This window comes from Neovison vison, chromosome 6, assembly GCF_020171115.1.
Source record: "Neovison vison isolate M4711 chromosome 6, ASM_NN_V1, whole genome shotgun sequence".
NCBI lineage: Eukaryota > Metazoa > Chordata > Mammalia > Carnivora > Mustelidae > Neogale > Neogale vison.
Window position 1 is genome coordinate 30,006,905 of NC_058096.1, and position 17,534 is coordinate 30,024,438.

The window sequence follows — 17,534 nt, forward strand, 5'->3', positions numbered from 1 at the left end:
ATGCATGCACAGGCACACCCACTCTCAAAGAAAAACAAGTTTTAAGTCTAATTCTTCCAGTCAATTAAAATTAATTGAAAGTGCCCACTATGTCCTTGTGCTGGCTAGATTTAGTGTCCAAAGTTAATAGCACTGTTCCTATTGTCTTCTTAATAGTAGAACTATCCAAATACCCACTGGTCATTTTGTTACTGTATTCACCTAAATTATGAATTTAGTCCACACTGCTTATTATATGACTTCCTCAATGAGAAGATTCGTATATGTATGCAAATACAGGCAATCTCTTCATTGGCTCGAACAATCCGTTTTTCAAATTATTGAGATAATACCTTTTGTTAAATACAAATAACATTTTTCTGAGATTTGTGGTGGCTGTTTACAGAATTCTGATGGACCAAGAAGTGGAAAATAAGTTTTAATATCTATTGGGAAAATTCAACTAAGTCTATACATTCACAACTTTGTAAAAGCAGAAGAAATTACATCTTATATGTAATAAATAAGAAACCATTTTTATGATGGTTGTCAGTATACATTGCAGACTTCTTAGTTCAAATGAATACTCAAGAAATATATTATTGAGTTGACCACAAAAACAAGTTACAAGTTACTTTTTCCTTAATGGTTTAGAGCCCTGATGCTTATCTCATCTAAATCTTAAAACTTACTTGACATACTGAAAATTCACATGATGAAAAAATCTAAAAATAATCTAAAATAATTACATGATGAAAAATCTAAAAATATTTGCCAATATTGCCAAAAACTAATTTGTCAATATTGGCAAAGCTTAAATAGAAATTTTTGGTGTTACATTCTATATGACACATAAAGTGAGTCATTTTTAAAATCAAGAGGGAACACCTGGGTGGCTCAGTTGCTTGAGCATCCAACTCCTGATTTCACATCAGGTCATGATCTTAGGGTCTTGGAACTAAGCCCAGGGTCAGGCTCCACACTCAGTGGGAAGTCTGCTGGAGGTCCTCTCTCTCTCTCCCTCTGCCCCCTCCCACCATATGCGCACGCACTCTCTCTCTCTCTCTCTCACACACACACACACATAAATAAACAAATAATTTTAAAATAAAAATAAAATAAGAAATTTTATAAATGTACATACAAACATATATATGCAAACACAATATACAATGCATTTTTGGTCATAGTTACTAATAGATATACACACAACAACATATATATTCAGTTTTTATTTGTTGTAGAATGATCGTTGATGTATAGGTTTAGTCTGACAAATACTACAATGATTCTTAGTTGTATTTCTCCCAGAATCACATAATTTGCATTCAACATATTAATTTCTTTATGAAATACAAAGCTTTTCAATGCAGGGTTTTCCATATTGTCAGTACTTTGTCAAGGGTGATAATAAGCTTTTCCAACACAGTTCTACCATTTTGTTCCTTACTTTTGCTCATTTAAATTGGTTTTTGAAAATCCATGGTACCTATTCTAAAGAAAATATTTTGTTTTTATCTGCAATTCACATTCTAAAATCCAAGACCAATTACCCTATATGTATAAAACACACAAAACATTTGACTTTTTAATTTCTGAGAAGTCCTTTTGAAACAACAAGAGTATGGGCATCTGGGTGGCTCAGTGGGTTAAGCGTCTGCCTTTAACTCAAGTCATGATCCCACGGTCCTGGGATTGAGCCCTGCATCGGGCTCCCTGCTCAGTGGGGAGTCTGCTCCTCCCTCTCCCTCTGCTCCTCCCCTACTGCTAGTGTTCTCTCTCTCTCTCAAATAAATAAAGGATATCTTAAAAAAAAAAAAAGACAAAAAGGAGATAGCTGAGAAACAGCATGAAATGACACTTGGGATTCTTGAATTTGGAACCAAGGAGACTAATTCAGGTCTAATTCTGGAATCAGCTTTGCCCCACTTGATAGTTGAGATACAGTAACAATCTCTATTATATCTTGTACTTAGTAATGGTGTACCATTTGAATATTTGTTTTTAATTATTACTTGTGTTTGATTAATATTTATTTGAACAGAAATTATAGTCATTCAGCATATATTTGTTACAGACTGAATAAATGACTTTGAAGATGTAATTAACACTTTATATCCTGGCAGCTATCAATGAGGGATTTCCTTTATGATCTTCCACTGCACTTCAGTTTGGCATGAAATATTTCTGATATGTTTCTGGTAGTTAAATATTTTATGAGGTTTTCCCATGTGTCAGAGATTTAATTCTTCCCAATGCTATGTTAGATTAAAAATATATCCTCTGCCAACACCACCATCTTTGGCCCTTACATTCTTGACTTTGGCCCTTTCATGAGTGAACTTGCATCCTCTTAACGGAATACTTTGTTCATGACTTTTAACCAGTGTGCTAATTTGTTAGTCTAAAGTCTTTAACTATTTAAAAAATTCTTAACTATTTAAAAAATTCTTAACTATTTAAAAAAGTCTTTATTTAAAAAACATTGACTTTGCCTTTTTTTTTAAGATTTTATTTATTTATTTATTTGACAGAGATCACAAGTAGGCAGAGAAGTAGGCAGAGAGAGAGGAGGGGAAGCAGGCTCTCTGCTGAGCAGAAAGCCTGATGCGGGGCTCAAACCCAGGACCCTGGGATCATGACCTGAGCCAAAAGCAGAGGCTTTAACCCACTGAGCCACCCAGGTGCCCCTGACTTTGCTTTTAATAGCTTTATTTTGTTAAGCTTTTTGCTTGTATTTTGTGTCTTCATTTTTATTTAGTCCACGCAACCTTCTCTTTTCCCTTAGAGAGTCCAAATAGTTTATAATTCCCCCTTTGATTTTCATTTGACCCATGCGTTGTTTAGAAGTATATTATTTAATTTCCAAATATTTGGAAATTTTCCAGTTATTTTTCTTTTATTGATTTCTAATTTAATTCCATTGTGGTCAGAAAAATTATTTTGTAAGTCATGAATCGTTTTGAATATATTTAGACCTACTTTATGAACTAGGATATAGTCTATCTCAATAAATGTTCCTTACATGCTTGACAAGAATATTTATTCTGCTTTTGGTAGAGTGTACTACAAATATCAATTAGGTCAATTTGGATGATAGTATTATTCAAGTCTTATCTATTCTTAGTGATTTTCTGTCAAATCGTTCTATCAGTTGTTAAGAGCAGGCTACTGAATTATCTGACTGTAATTATAGAATTGTATATTAAATTTATTATATTATGTTTTATTTTATGACAAAACACCTTTTCTCCTGTCATCTACATGTTACCATCTACATGTATTGTATTTGGATACTGCATTTTTATTACAGTGTTTTACTATAGTTTTCCATGCTATAGTTTATCATTCAAGCAACTTTATAAAGCCAAGGAAAAGTGAGTTGAAGAAGACAGATCTTACTTTACACTAAATATTACAGTTGATACATAGTTTAACCACTTCAGATTTTTTGAATATTTAAAACACTACCTAATGCGTATAATAAAAAGCATTCACTGTGCTACGTGACTTCAGATTAATCATTAAGCAACTTACAGGAAAATAAGAAGAATCAACTACCTTAATAGGTATTTCCTTCATATAAATAAAAGTATTTATACAAAAAGAGTTGGGATATTTTATAAAATATTTTATATCCCAAAGAGGTAAACTATTTTAAAGTATTCTTACCATCATATACAGTTATTCGTAACTTTTTATGTTTTTAAAAGTTCCAAACTTAATAGAAAATCTCAAATAGTGCAGTTAGTTCACATACTGCCTTGACTTGGATTCACAAAATTAACATTTTACCAGGCTTATTTTAGCATCCTCGACTCATGTATAGTATTAATATATTATTATTGTTGTTGACTCATTTGATGGCAAACTGCAGAAAACATATCCCCTTACTCTAAATAATTCAAAGGTTACCCCCTAAGAACAAGTAAAATCTGTTCTGTAGTCATAGTGTAGTCAAATTCAGAATATTTAACATTCATACCATACTATCTAATATACAGCCTGTATCTAAGTTTTGTCAGGTGTCTTAATAATATATCTTATGGCATTTTTTTTCCATCTAAGATCCACTTGAGTATCAGACTTTGAATTTAGTTGACTTGTCTTCTTAGTGTTCTTTAACTTGGAGGATTTTCCAGAGTATCTGTGCAGCGTTCTTAAAACTAAAGAGGCAATACTTTTCACCTAATGAAATGTGAATGCACATGCTGTACAGTATTCAAAAAATACATTACTTAAGCCCACTTTTTGAGATTTTGCATAAAAATGCCATATACTTTTGGGGAATAAAAGAATGTCTAGCATTTATGTAGTTAGAATGTGTTCTGAAAAGGAATAGTTCTAGTATTTTTGAGCATTCAGTCATAGACCTGCCTTGGTATCTTAAGAGCAGTCAGTCAGTCCTTTTAGCTCCTGTGAAAATCACATTGTATAAATCACCATGTAAACAAAGTTACTCTATAATCACTGGGGATAATTTTTAAATAACTGTGTGTGTGTGTGTGTGTGTGTGTTTAATTTTAAAATGTCCTTTGCTGATCTATGTCCAGAAATTACAACAGTGCTGGTATGGCATTGTTGTTCAGTGTTAGAACTCTGGAGGCAGACTTATTTTTAACTCTTACTCTGTCCCTTATTAGCTGGGGATCGTTGCATAGGCTTTTCAAAATCATTAATTTCAGTTTCTTCATCTGTAAATATAGTGGATAAAAATACCCCCCATATGAACTTTGTGCGCTGAATGGCACTTGATGTATGTTCAATAACCATTAGCTATTATCAGTTCATAAAACCACCAAACTAAGATCATTTCTTAAATATTTGAACATTCTGCTTTACTGCAACCCGAAGCCACTATGTACACAATCTACATTTTCTTTAACATATAATGCTTTAAAAAAGAAAAATGACATCATTAATACATGTAAGTTGCAGAGCATAGGAAAGTAGTCACCCAAATAATTACTTTTGAAAATATAAAAATGAAGAACTCTCACAGCAAGTATTCCCCAAATGCAAAGAGGAATTAAATATTGAGAACCAAAATGAAAATTAAATAAAAGTATTTCATGGGACAGTATGGTAAGCACTGAAGGAATTCGATAGGACACAAACTTTGAACCCATCCATGGTAGAATTTAAAGTCTAGTTGATGAAATAAGGCACACAGGAAAAGACAAGAATTTGTTGAGTAAATACTGCTAAGGAACTTAGTTGAATATTAGCACTATACAGCAATGATTGTTATAAAATTTGAACAGAGACGATATCATCATGGATTTAATACTAAAGAAAAGGCCTTACAGAGGAATTGGGGAATTGGTTTGCACTTTGAAAATAGGTAAGATTCAAATAAGAGGGAAAAGGAAGAAATTAGGAAGGAAAGGGTGCTGGGTGTCCTATTCAGGTAAATAAATATACATAAACACACATGAGCACAAAAGAATAAATTAGTCCACTTAGTGTAAAGCGTTTTTTTGGGTAAAAGTGATGGCAATGTTGGAGAATAGAGCTGATCCAGATCCTAAGGGATTGATACTTCATTCTGCAGACGATCATACTAATCAGAAATTCTGAAGTAGGAAAATGTCACTACGCACAGTTCCTGAGTTACACGCATCCAGAGTTTTTGGTTCAAGTCTTGCTAAGATAAGGAAAAGAAAATATTATAATTATAATCAGAGCTCAAATATTCTAAGGGAAATTTGGAGACAACAAGGCAGGATTTGGGAAGCCATAGATAAAGAAGAAGTAGGAATTACAGGAAAGTTTTCATAATAAGTATGTTCCACTTATGACCCCTTTTTTGCTTGGGGCCATTCTAATTAAGAAAAGAAACTCCAACTATTTTTTTCTGTTTTTGTGACACATGCCCAAGATTCTAAGTCCCTGAAGGGAATGCCTCTCATGGGTCTGATGTAAACCACATGCCCACTCCATAGCTATATCTAAGTGGTAACTAGAAAGCTCTGATCCATTCTGTTATAGTAGTAGAAGGAAGGCAGATGGATTTCCACAGTATCAAGACTACACACAGTGAGCAGAGATATTTTTCTAACAGAAATAGGAGTGAGGTTAAGAACAGAGGAGGGGTAATGTAAACCAGGTAGCCTCCCCCCAAAAAAGGAAGTGTCTACAACATATTAAAAGCAACATTTTAGAGAACTGAGACCTTGTAGCACTGTGCATGAGCCACTGGAACAGGGAAGAACCAGATAGAAACAATTACAGACTCGGACTATTCCAGATATGTGATAACATTCTGGACTCAGAGAATCATGTGACCCCAGATGACAGAGCTTCTGACTTCCATACAGAGATTTCTAACACTCTGCTGTGCACCTGAACAGAATTCCTCTGCGTTTTTTCAACATCCCTGAAATTTGGTCTTTATAATTCCTATAAGCTAGAGCCACAAAAATACGGAACGCACAGTTACAGCAAAGCCACACTGAACTGGCCAGCATTCATGGAATTTGTTTGGGTGAGGGCCAGTCAATGACTTTTTGTTGTTGTTAGGAGAGAACATTAACAATTTGGACATCCCTGTCTTCTCTTTTTACTGTACATGTAATAAATCTAATTTCATCAGCCTTTAAAAGTGTCAATGAAATATAAATGGTAGCTTTTTAAAAAGGTACCACAGAGGAACATGTAACAGAAGGGGCCATTGCTGTTTTTTTCATGCCACTTAATTCAGTACGTATGAGAAAAGGGAGGATTAGACATTTCTTAATGCTTGAGATGGGAAGACATCTTGCATACATAAATCTAAAAATATTTTCTTACAGCGAATTAAAAGTACAATTTAATACAAATTTGTGTCTGGCAGCTAGCTGGAGCAGAAGTTGTCTATTTGCTGCAGCTGATGCCTATCAGACTCGGAGGCGCAGTCTGTACCAGCTGAAGTCTGTCAACGGGGAGCCCAGCAGAAGGGCAACATGATAGTCAAAACAGGATGAAACCACAGTCTAAACAAGATGACGTGAGCATTTGTGCAATTAACAGCATCAGCAAAAGTAAAGTTGTGTTTGGAACATTCTGCCAGGAATCCCAAAAAGGCAGGATGCTTATTTTGCCACAGTAATGGTATGTTATATCTGGCTAAATGGAATCAATGGCATGATGGGAAACTCCACATGGACAGTGGTAAAGGGTACAGGAGAAGCTGATGATGACAAAGTCTAAGACTGAAAACGTACCATAGCTCTTCCTAGTAGGAGCAGAGCCCACTTCAAACTTAGTATTTGTGCCATCTCTCGACTATAGGTAGAGCTTGTCTGTTGGCTGCTAGCATTGTGTCAGTCATTGTACTGGCTTTTCAGTGGTCATTATCTGATTTAATTTTCCAAACAAGTTATGTGGTCCACATTATTAATCTGATTCCACAGATGATGACAAAACCACAAAGGAACAGCTTCAAACACCACTGTAGTGGAACTGTTAGACAAATCTAGGCAGAAATGCCAGTTCTGCTGTGCCTAAACTCTAGGGATTTTATGTAAACCACTGTATTTTTCTGGACTTGATCATTCTTATGTAAAGTATAAACTTTGGACATGTATAAGAGCTCAAAGGTTATTTAGTGCTTTTCACTCGATGCTTGATACGATGCAAGTATTAAACAAATGGTGGAATCGATACTATTATTGTGCTTATTAGGAGTAGTACCTTAAAGGCATTTTATAAATACATCCTCGTTTATGTAATTTTCATAGAAACTCAGATGGTTAAGAATACTGGTAACTGGATGGGGGGCATTGAGGGAGGACACGTGATGTAATGAGCGCTGGGTGTTATATGCACCCGAGGAATAACAGAACTCTACCTCTGAAACTAATGATACAGTAGAGGTTCATTAATTGAATTTAAAAAACAATAATAATAATTGAAGCTAGTAATTACAGTTGCTAACCACGGGCACAGAGCTAAGGATCTTTGAAGCAGGGGTGCCTGGGTGGCTTAGTGGGTTAAAGCCTCTGCCTTCAGCTCAGGTCATGATCCCAGTGTCCTGGGTTCGAGCCCAGCATCTCTGCTCAGCGGGGAGCCTGCTTCCTCCTCTCTCTCTGCCTGCCTCTCTGCTTACTTGTGATGTCTGTCAAATAAATAGATAAAATCTTAAGAAAAAGAAAACTCTTAAAAAAAAAAAGGATCCTCTAAGCGTTGTCTCATTTCTTTGTTTTAGCTCTTTATGATTGAGTTCTTACCTGAATTTAACTGCTCAAGGACAGAGGCCATGGAGGCTTTGAATTCAAGTGCTAGTTTTACTTCAGAGCTTCTCCTTCTCTAATCCAATGCTCATTCCACCTGTCTATTCTTTCCATAGATTTAAAGATAACAAAAATAGGTAACATTGTTTACTATTAATCTAGCAAGTCAATCTTTATGGGATTTTCATTTGACATATCTCATATTTAGTATCTTCTAATTAGTTGTATTTGTTTTTTAAATGCCATGAATTATAGCCTTTGCTCACAAGTTTGTCCTTAATGATGATTTTAATAGCAATATTTTTAAAAATGTAGAATAATTATGAATGTCAGGTTTTATTCAAAATCAGCTTCCATAAGAAGGTTTGAGAGGTACCAGAGGACTCAAAGTAGAGTACTAGCCCGTCTATAGTGCATTACATTGTTCCTCTTGTAAATATTTTATGAGTATTAACGAGAAATTTAAATCATGACTTCCTCTTGACAGGAATACAGGGGCATTGACCTCTGTGGTTAGTGCAATTTTCCTTAGTTCAGTTTCCTTTTTCTTTCTTTTTTTTTTTTTTTAGTTCTTGAGGATACAGTCATAATTCCTACTATCTTATTTTTGTATTCTTATTGAACTATTAAGATTTGCAAGATTTTTATATCAAAACTTTTGTGATGATTTATAGATTTGGTAGAACACACCCTCTTCATGTGTCTAAGAGCTTGCTGCTATTTGAGAGCAGAATGCACAGCACCTGGGGGCTCATTAGAAATGCAGAATGTGGGGCCAGACCCCAGATCTGCTGAATTAATACCTGCATTTTTCCAAGATCCCCAGGTGAATGGCCTGTACATTAATATCTTAAAAGCATTGTTCTAGAAACCACAAGCAGTAAAAAGCTGTGCTTTTGTTGGACATGACATAACTTTGATGTATAGTGAGAATGGGGGAGATTTAGGATATCCTAATGTGGTAGCAAGAAGAGTTTAATTGCAGGAGAAAAAAAAAGAAAAACAAAAGACCTGATATCCTTTCAGGTGCAGAAAATATGGTGGAATTACTGAATAGTATTAAATGTAGAATGTATTAAATGTAGAAGTTATAAATTTAAGGTATTTAGGTTATTTTATTGACTTAGTGAACTTAATTTCCTTAGAAGAATTCTGGCTCCTTGTTGCTAAGGGACATTGTTATCTTTATTTGTTTGTTTCCCCAGCACTTACATTATTTGTATAAATAGCATGTTTAGGGTTAAAATGGTTCATGTAATGTTGTTTGTAATTAAGTAAATATGAGTTAATTTGGATGCAACTGTTATAAATGATAGTGTAATCTCTTGGGCATATAACATGGTTTTCTAATCTTCCTGAACAGATTTCATATTACCAAGCAATTTTAGTATAAATTCTTCTGGATCAGTGAAATTTTCACACCAATAAATCAGGAAATGTAGAAAGATCTGTATATGTAGTAAACCACATGTGCAAATTAAACTACCTTATCAAGAGAAATGATTTCTCCTATTAAGGCTGTGGGGTTCAGATCATGGAACAGTAGTAAGTGGAAAACTTGAATAGTTGTTTTTTTTTTTTTAAGAAAAATGTTTATAGATTATTGAATTTAACTTTACATGCTTGAGTCCCTGCCTTTTCCTCAGCAGTTTTTCTCTGAGCTTTACTTATACCTGGATCTCATTAGTCCCAGAAGTGTTTTATCCCAAATGGGATTTGGGGGTTCTAATTGTGTATACTTATAATATGCCTACATCTATATACCTAAAGCTATCCGTGTCTCTGGAAAGCAGAGGTTGTGTGGTTGATTTGCATTGGATTCTATTTTCCTTTCTTGGCATTCGATCTAGAAGTTTGGCTTTTCCGCCAGGGTCTCCTTCTTTTGCCTAAGGCTAAAGAAGAAAGAAAAACCTAAGTCTTTATACACTAGCAGTATAATGATGTATTTACTTCATTAGAAAGATCAACAGAGTAGAAACTTTAGGCTAGTGAAAACAATGAATTAGGGGTAGCAAATTGGAAGAGAGGGAGAGGAGGAGAAAGAGGAACATGAAGGAGGAGGAGGAGAAGAGGAAGAAAGATAAGAGAAGAGGAGAAAGAGGAAAAAGAAGGAAGAAGAGGAAAGGGAGAAGAGGAAGAGGAAAAAGAGAAGGAGGAGAAGAAAAGGAAGAAAAGACCAATAATTAAACCAGAAAGGCCCGCTAAAAGATTTTTTTTTAAGATTTATTTATTTATTTTAGACAGCGCTAGAGAGAGAGCCTGAGCAGGAGGGGCAGAGGGAGAGTGAGAATCTCAAGCTGACTCTGAACTGAACATGGAGCCCCCCATGGGGCCCCATCTCACGACCCTAAGATCATGACACAAGCTAAAACCAAGAATCAGACATTGAACTGACTGTGCCACCCAGGTGCCCCTGAAAGACCTTTCAGACAATATCCAAATTGTTTGTAGCCTGGACCTTATATGAATATTCTCAGTTTCTCAAATTGATGAAAATATAGTCATGTTTTTTGAAACTTAGAAAATAAAAGATTTTATAGCCTTCCAGAACCTGATAACTTTGGTTTAAAACAAGAGTTAAAACTCCAATACCACAGTTAACAAAATGAAACTTTGGGGTTTTTTAAAAGCAATTTAAAAATGCTTACTTCTCATCTGTGTTCTAGAAATTACCTTATGGTTAAGATATTTTATTTTTTCTTAAGATTTTATTTATTTATTTGACAGAGATCACAAGTAGGCAGAGAGCCAGGGAGAGAGAGAGGAGGAAGCAGACTCCCTGCTGAGCAGAGAGCCTGATGTGGGGCTTAATCCCAGGACCCTAGGAATGACCTGAGCTGAAAGCAGAGTCTTTAACCCTCGAGCCACCCATGCACCCCTGGTTAAGACATTTTAAAAAATGAAATGGTATTTAATCCCTTCTGATAAAGTATGTTATCTAAAAATCTTAAAACATTTAAAGCTTCTGAAAATTTTTATACAATGTGAATAAAATGCCTGTAATTTGAGGGACTATTACCTTTATAAAAGTTATTTTCAAAAATAAGCAGTAGTAAACAGTAATTTAAAATTTACAATGCATTTTTACATATATTATCCCAATTATTTTTTAGTTTAACTAGATGTTGTGAACATTTCCATTTTTCAAATGAGATTCAGAGATATAGAATGGCTTAATCCAAGATCTCAAGGTTAGTAAGTGTGGCTCTTGGATTCAATCCCAAGTTTCCTGTTCCAAATCCTTTGTCCACAGCATTATACTATTATTACCTCATTCAAGTAACTAAGTCTGTCACTCCCTTTAAAAGTTAAAAAGTTTAAAAGTTAAAGTACATTGTGTACCCATTTGACTTTTGATCTCCTTTCTCCATGGTGCTTCAGACTTTCTTCAAAAACGTTTATACATAGACAACATTTCTTCACTTTTGTATTCCCTTAATTTTTTTCAGTATTATGATGGCCTTGATTTGTTCCTCTTGAATTTTATTATAATTAATTCTGAAAACTTGTAGAATTTCTTAAGGCTATTTTGTATTCCCATTCTTTTCCTCTATAGTGCTGGAGATGTCACTCTCCATAACTTATCTATAAAATTAAAGATCATGTTCACTCATGTTCACAATTCAATCATCAAAGTCACTGGTTAAAATTCTTAATAGTACGTCTATAACTAACATTGTAGAACATGACTTATGTCACCTGAACTTGGCAGTGGGCAATCAAATACAATGCATTGCCTATAATCCAATAGCTCTGTGCTATAACCTAATGGTGGTTGAAGCAAGGCAATGTATCCTAATTTAGTGATGACTTTTGGCATGTAGTATGAAACCAAAACTTTAAGAAATAAAATTGTATTGGATCTACTGCTTTTTCTTAGTTGGTCATGTTTGTCATTCTATGATAGATGCAGTTGATCATAAAGGATATATAAACATAGATACAGATACAGATTTAGCTACTAAACATATATACTTTACTATCAGTTAACAAAGTAGTTATTCTTTCACACTGGTAATTAACAGAATAGTTATTCTTTGTACATATGCTGGTCCCTAAAAGAAATATTTTACATAGGTTGTTTACAGCTTACTGCGGTGAATATGAAGTTCTGTCCAAATTTCACCATGCAGACATTCTTACCATTTGTACTAGCTGGATTATGTTTATACTGTACATATGGTAAACATCTTAACATGTTTAGAACTCTAAAAACCTGAAAAATGAGTGGATTTCTTGTGCTTTCACTTTTGTGTCTCCAAATGACAGTTTCAAGGGGCAATACAGTAATCCCCCCTTATCCACAGGGGATTGATTGTTCCAAGATCCCAGTGGGTGCTTGAAACTGCAGATAGGACCAAACTGTGTATATTCCCTACTTTTTCTCATATATATATATATATATATATATATATATATATATACATATGCATATATATACACACATACATATATATGAACCTCATATGATATGATATATAAATATATATGTTATATACCTATATATACACATTATATATATGTTGTATGTATATACACACACACACATCTATGATAAAGCTTAATTTATACTTCAGGCACAGTAAGAAATTAAGAATAATAACTAATAACAACATAGAACAATTATAACAATATACTGTAATTAAAGTTGTGCAAATGAGGTCTCTCAAAATATCTTCTTGTACTGTATTCATCTTTCTTTTGATGATGTGAGATGATAAAATGCCTGCATGATGAGATGAACCAAGGTGAATGACACATGCATTGTGACCTAGCATTAGGTTACTCTTGACCTATAGGGACCTCTCCTCCTCAGAAGGAGGACCATCTACTTCCAGACCACCGTTGACCTCAGCTAACTGAAACTACAGAAATGAAAACCAGAATAGAGGGGGACTATTGTACTTCAACTTACTATTAATGAGAGCAACTTATTATTCTCAATGCTCAGTATGTTGTCTGGGCCAAGAGTGATTTGGGAATATTTTGCTCTTTATGTTTGTACCTATTTAGTTGCTCTTCTGAGGTCATATAAGATAAAATAGCCTATGTGCTTAAGCTCTATGAACTATTTGTGATTCCTTATACTTTTTTAAAGTCATTATAATTAAAAACTTCAAAATTAGTTTTCTGCATGTTCCCTGTCAATACACTAGCAGACAAAGACAGTCAATCTATAACATATTCTCAGTGATCATTGCAATCCGCTTTTTTACCAATACTGCTCTGTTTCTATAATTTAGTGCTAATGCTGGTAGGCCTTGTGATTCACATCTTTCCTGGAACTTAATTAAATAATTGAACAACAATCAACTTATTCACTCTCAGTGGCCCCACAAGCTGGAAATGTCAATAATAATTCTCCTTTACAGGAGCAAATTCAGTGTTAATTTAGAGCTATTGGTCAGCTTTGTTAAATATGCCAAGTGCACACTTGGTTGTGTCTACTTAGTTGATCTACTGTTGTATGATTTTTTTTAATGTATCTTTTTTTATTAGACGATGTGATGTAACAGGAACACTGTTCCTATTACATATTCAGAAAGGGAAAAATAATATTTCAATACATGGGCAGTAGTTTTCTAGAAGTGATACCTAAGGAATACCAGTCTCTAATATCACTTAAGATAAATGAACATTTTTAAAGACATTGAAATAATATTTATCATAGTTTGAAGGCCACAGGACGGTGTTGATCCCAGTGTTGATCAGGATATGCCAGACCAGCTACCAGAGCAGGTTGATCAGGCCAGGCTTGAATCGGTTTACCTTGTCTCTAGACAGAGTTCTCAGGTAGCTCATTCTGAAACTACATGTTACCAACACACAGAAAGGATCACACTGAGTGAAATGTACATGAGACTAAGGGATGAATTAAAGTAACTGTTAATTTTAGTGAAAGATAACTGGAAAGGAGACTACATACTTGTGTTTGGAGATTGCCACATAGTCTGTGTATAAAAATAATACCAAAAAATGTTTTCTTATAAGAAATGTACTTGAGTGAGCTGAGAGAAGGAAGTCACAAATTTAGATAATCTGAAAAGTCATCCTTAGCTAAGAGAGATACAGACACCCCATGGTCTTTGTCAGTGCAACGAAGTATTCCGTCTGGCAACTGAAGCACTCTCAACATAGTTCACAGCTTGATATTATCTGTTTTTTTTTTCTTCAGAATATGCTTCTTTTGATGACTTATTGTTAAGAAAAATTAATATAATTATTGTGTGAGGGCTCCAAAGTACTCAGCCAGCTTGTGACAAAGCTTATATTAATACGTAGTAAATGGTAGTGTAGGACTGCAAAATTTTCTTTCCTAGGAAGAACTGTAATGTATTTAGAGATTAGATATTTTTATTTTACTTTTCTTAGTATTAAATGTTCTTTCAGTCATGAAATTAGGTTGGGAGATAACAAGAGATTTTTTAGTGATTTCATTAACAAAATAAAAATTGGAAACATTGTGATGGTCCCAGAGTTAAAGAGAAAAAGATTTAGTTGCAATAAAAATGTCAGTCTGGACACTCCTAATCTCCATCATTACTTCCTCAGTCTGTAGAGACAGTATTACAGAAAGCAACACCTCATCTTAGGATTCATGTGGGTATTTCTGTTGTTGTGGTTCCAGAAAAAAACACTTTGGTCACCTAATTCTTTTTTTTTCTTTTTTTTAAAAGATTTTATGTATTTATTTGACAGAGAGAAATCACAAGTAGATGGAGAGGCAGGCAGAGAGAGAGAGGGAAGCAGGCTCCCTGCTGAGCAGAGAGCCTGATGCGGAACTCGATCCCAGGACCCTGAGATCATGACCTGAGCCGAAGGCAGCGGCTTAACCCACTGAGCCACCCAGGCGCCCCTTGGTCACCTAATTCTTAAATATTGCACAAGTGAAGTTGCTTCTGTTATCTGATGTTAAATTAGTTATGAGTTCTGGGATGTCTCATGGTCTTGGCCATGTGGTGGTACACTCGTAAATGGTGCTACTTGCTGTTTAACGAGAGGATGGAGAAGGGGTCAACTCGGTCTGTAACACAGAGGATTCCCGTGTTGTGACTACTCCCGCCATGATGAATTTCAAGTGACCAACATGAAATCTCTTCACTGAACGTGATCCTGAGAAAAGATGTGCACAATCAGCTGAACAAGCTATGCTGGTACAAGCTTTAGAAACCACTGCCCCAATGTATCTATTTTAGTTTTGTTCGTTTAATTATCAGCAGTTTCCATTTGGTCACATCTGCCACATCTGGGAATGGAGCAGATGACCTGCAGCGGATGATCCAGGCTGTGGTGGATAACGTGTGCTGCCAGATGTCTCTGAAGCAAAAGACCAGAGCGCTCAGACAGAGGCAGGGCTGTCTGTGGAGAGCTGCCTTCACAACTGGGGGCATGAAAACAGAGTTCTTTGAGGATGTAGTTCCCGCAGTCAGGAAATGGACGGAGGCTGGAATGAAGGTGTATATCTTGTCTTCAGGAAATGTAGAGGCCCAGAGCTATTATTTGGTCATTCTACAAACTGAGATATTCTTGAGCTTGATGATGATCACTTTGATACCAAGATTGGACGTAAAGTGGAGAGAGTTACCAAAAGATTGCAAACAGCCATCGCTGCTCAACCATCAACATCTTGTTTCTGACAGACATGTCTCTAGAGGCCAGTGCTTCTGAGAAAGCGGATGTGCATATCACTGTGGTAGTGAGGCCTGGCAGGGCCAGACGGTTGGATGATGAAAAGTCTTACCACAGCCTCATCACCTCCCTTGGAGAATTGTACCTGCCTTCCTCAACCTAGAGGAGTGTGAGGAAGACTAACCTGTTCTCAGAGTTGTCCCTGTAGTTTAGTTTTATTCTACTGGTAAAAATAACTTACTTTATTTATTTTTAATTGTTTATTATTTATTTATTTGAGAAAGAGAGAGCATGAGCGGCCAACTGAGCAGGAAGCCTGCCCTGGGGCTTGATTCCAGGACCCAGAGATCATGACCTGAGGTGAAGGCAGATGCTTAACCCATGAAGCCACCCAAGAGCTCTAAAACTAATTTATTTTAAAAACACATACATACAGGGGTGACTGGGTGGCTCAGTGGGTTAAAGCCCCTGCCTTTAGCTCACGTCATGATCTCAGAGTCCTGGGATTGAGCCCCGCATGGGACTCTCTGCTCAGCAGGATGCCTGCTTCTCCCTCTCTCTCTGCATGCCTCTCTGCTTACTTGTGATCTCTGCCTGTAAAATAAATAAATAAAATCTTTAAAAAAATAAAACACATACATACACACCCACATGGATATGCAAATGTGTATATATATATATATATATATATGCGTATGTTTACATTGCCTTCCACAGGCATCTACGTGAAAAAAAAAATCTCAATTCAGTGAAAAGAAAACTTACTTAAAGATGCTTTCTATGCAAAAGTTGTTTGAAACCACAATCCTAACCCTTAATGAGGGCAAAATGTAGCTGATAGAGGAATTACGGCAATGTGGATCAGACATGTTAGGATTCCCAAGTCGTGTGCCAGAATGGAAAGGTAAGTTTGAGAAGTTATTCTGAAGCCTTTTTATTTCAAAACCGGAGTAGTTCACAGACTTATTCCTATAATAATTCATTTCTTTTGTAAACTATCAGTTAGAAAACTTCAATAGCAGAATTTCAAAATATTAGCCTCCCTCTATACAAAACCCAAAGTTACTTGTTTCTACTCCAGGAGAGTAAAACTGGGGAGGAAACTCATTTGAGCCTTGAGGAAGCAAGCATCAATAACTGAGGAAACTTACTAATCATCATGGCACTCCCAGAAAGTGTTTGCTTTACCAATGAAAAAGGGGCATTGATGTAACAGCTAAAACAGGAATATGGTTCTTAATGTTTAACAGAATAGTCCAAGTCCTGCCAGTTGTTAATGATTATAGATTTTATAGTTATTTTACTAAGTGCTTTTTAGCACAGTTTGAAAATACATGCTATTTACTGTTGAAAAAGAAAAGGTTTACTAAAATCATTTCATAAAAACCTTCTAAAAGAGGCCTAATAATGTAATATTTTCCTCCAGAATGGGTGTAAATTTTATAACAGCATTATTTATCAAGGCTTGATGCTAATGGGATGTCAAATCAATTTCATGTTGTGATTAATAAAAAGATTTTCTTCTTCAAAAAATGAAATAAAATAAAGTCAAGGAAATATAGTAGGCATCACATCTACTATATCTACTCGGAGCTCAGTGTGTAGTGTAGGTAGTGATAGCAAGCGCCCTCTTCTTTGGAAAAATAAACTTAAGGGGAGAAGTAGTATTTTTTTTTTTCCAACTCCATGTGTTCTTCCAAACTTTGATTTTTT

General features: G+C 35.3%; 1 protein-coding gene and 1 pseudogene across 19 annotated transcripts in view; both read left to right on the plus strand.

Moving 5' to 3' along the window:
- ROBO2 (roundabout guidance receptor 2) overlaps positions 1-17,534 on the plus strand; it is a 1,684,719-nt gene that overhangs the window by 893,856 nt on the left and 773,329 nt on the right. The gene's annotated exons all lie outside the window — the stretch shown is intronic.
- LOC122908385 lies at positions 15,438-15,984 on the plus strand (annotated as a pseudogene).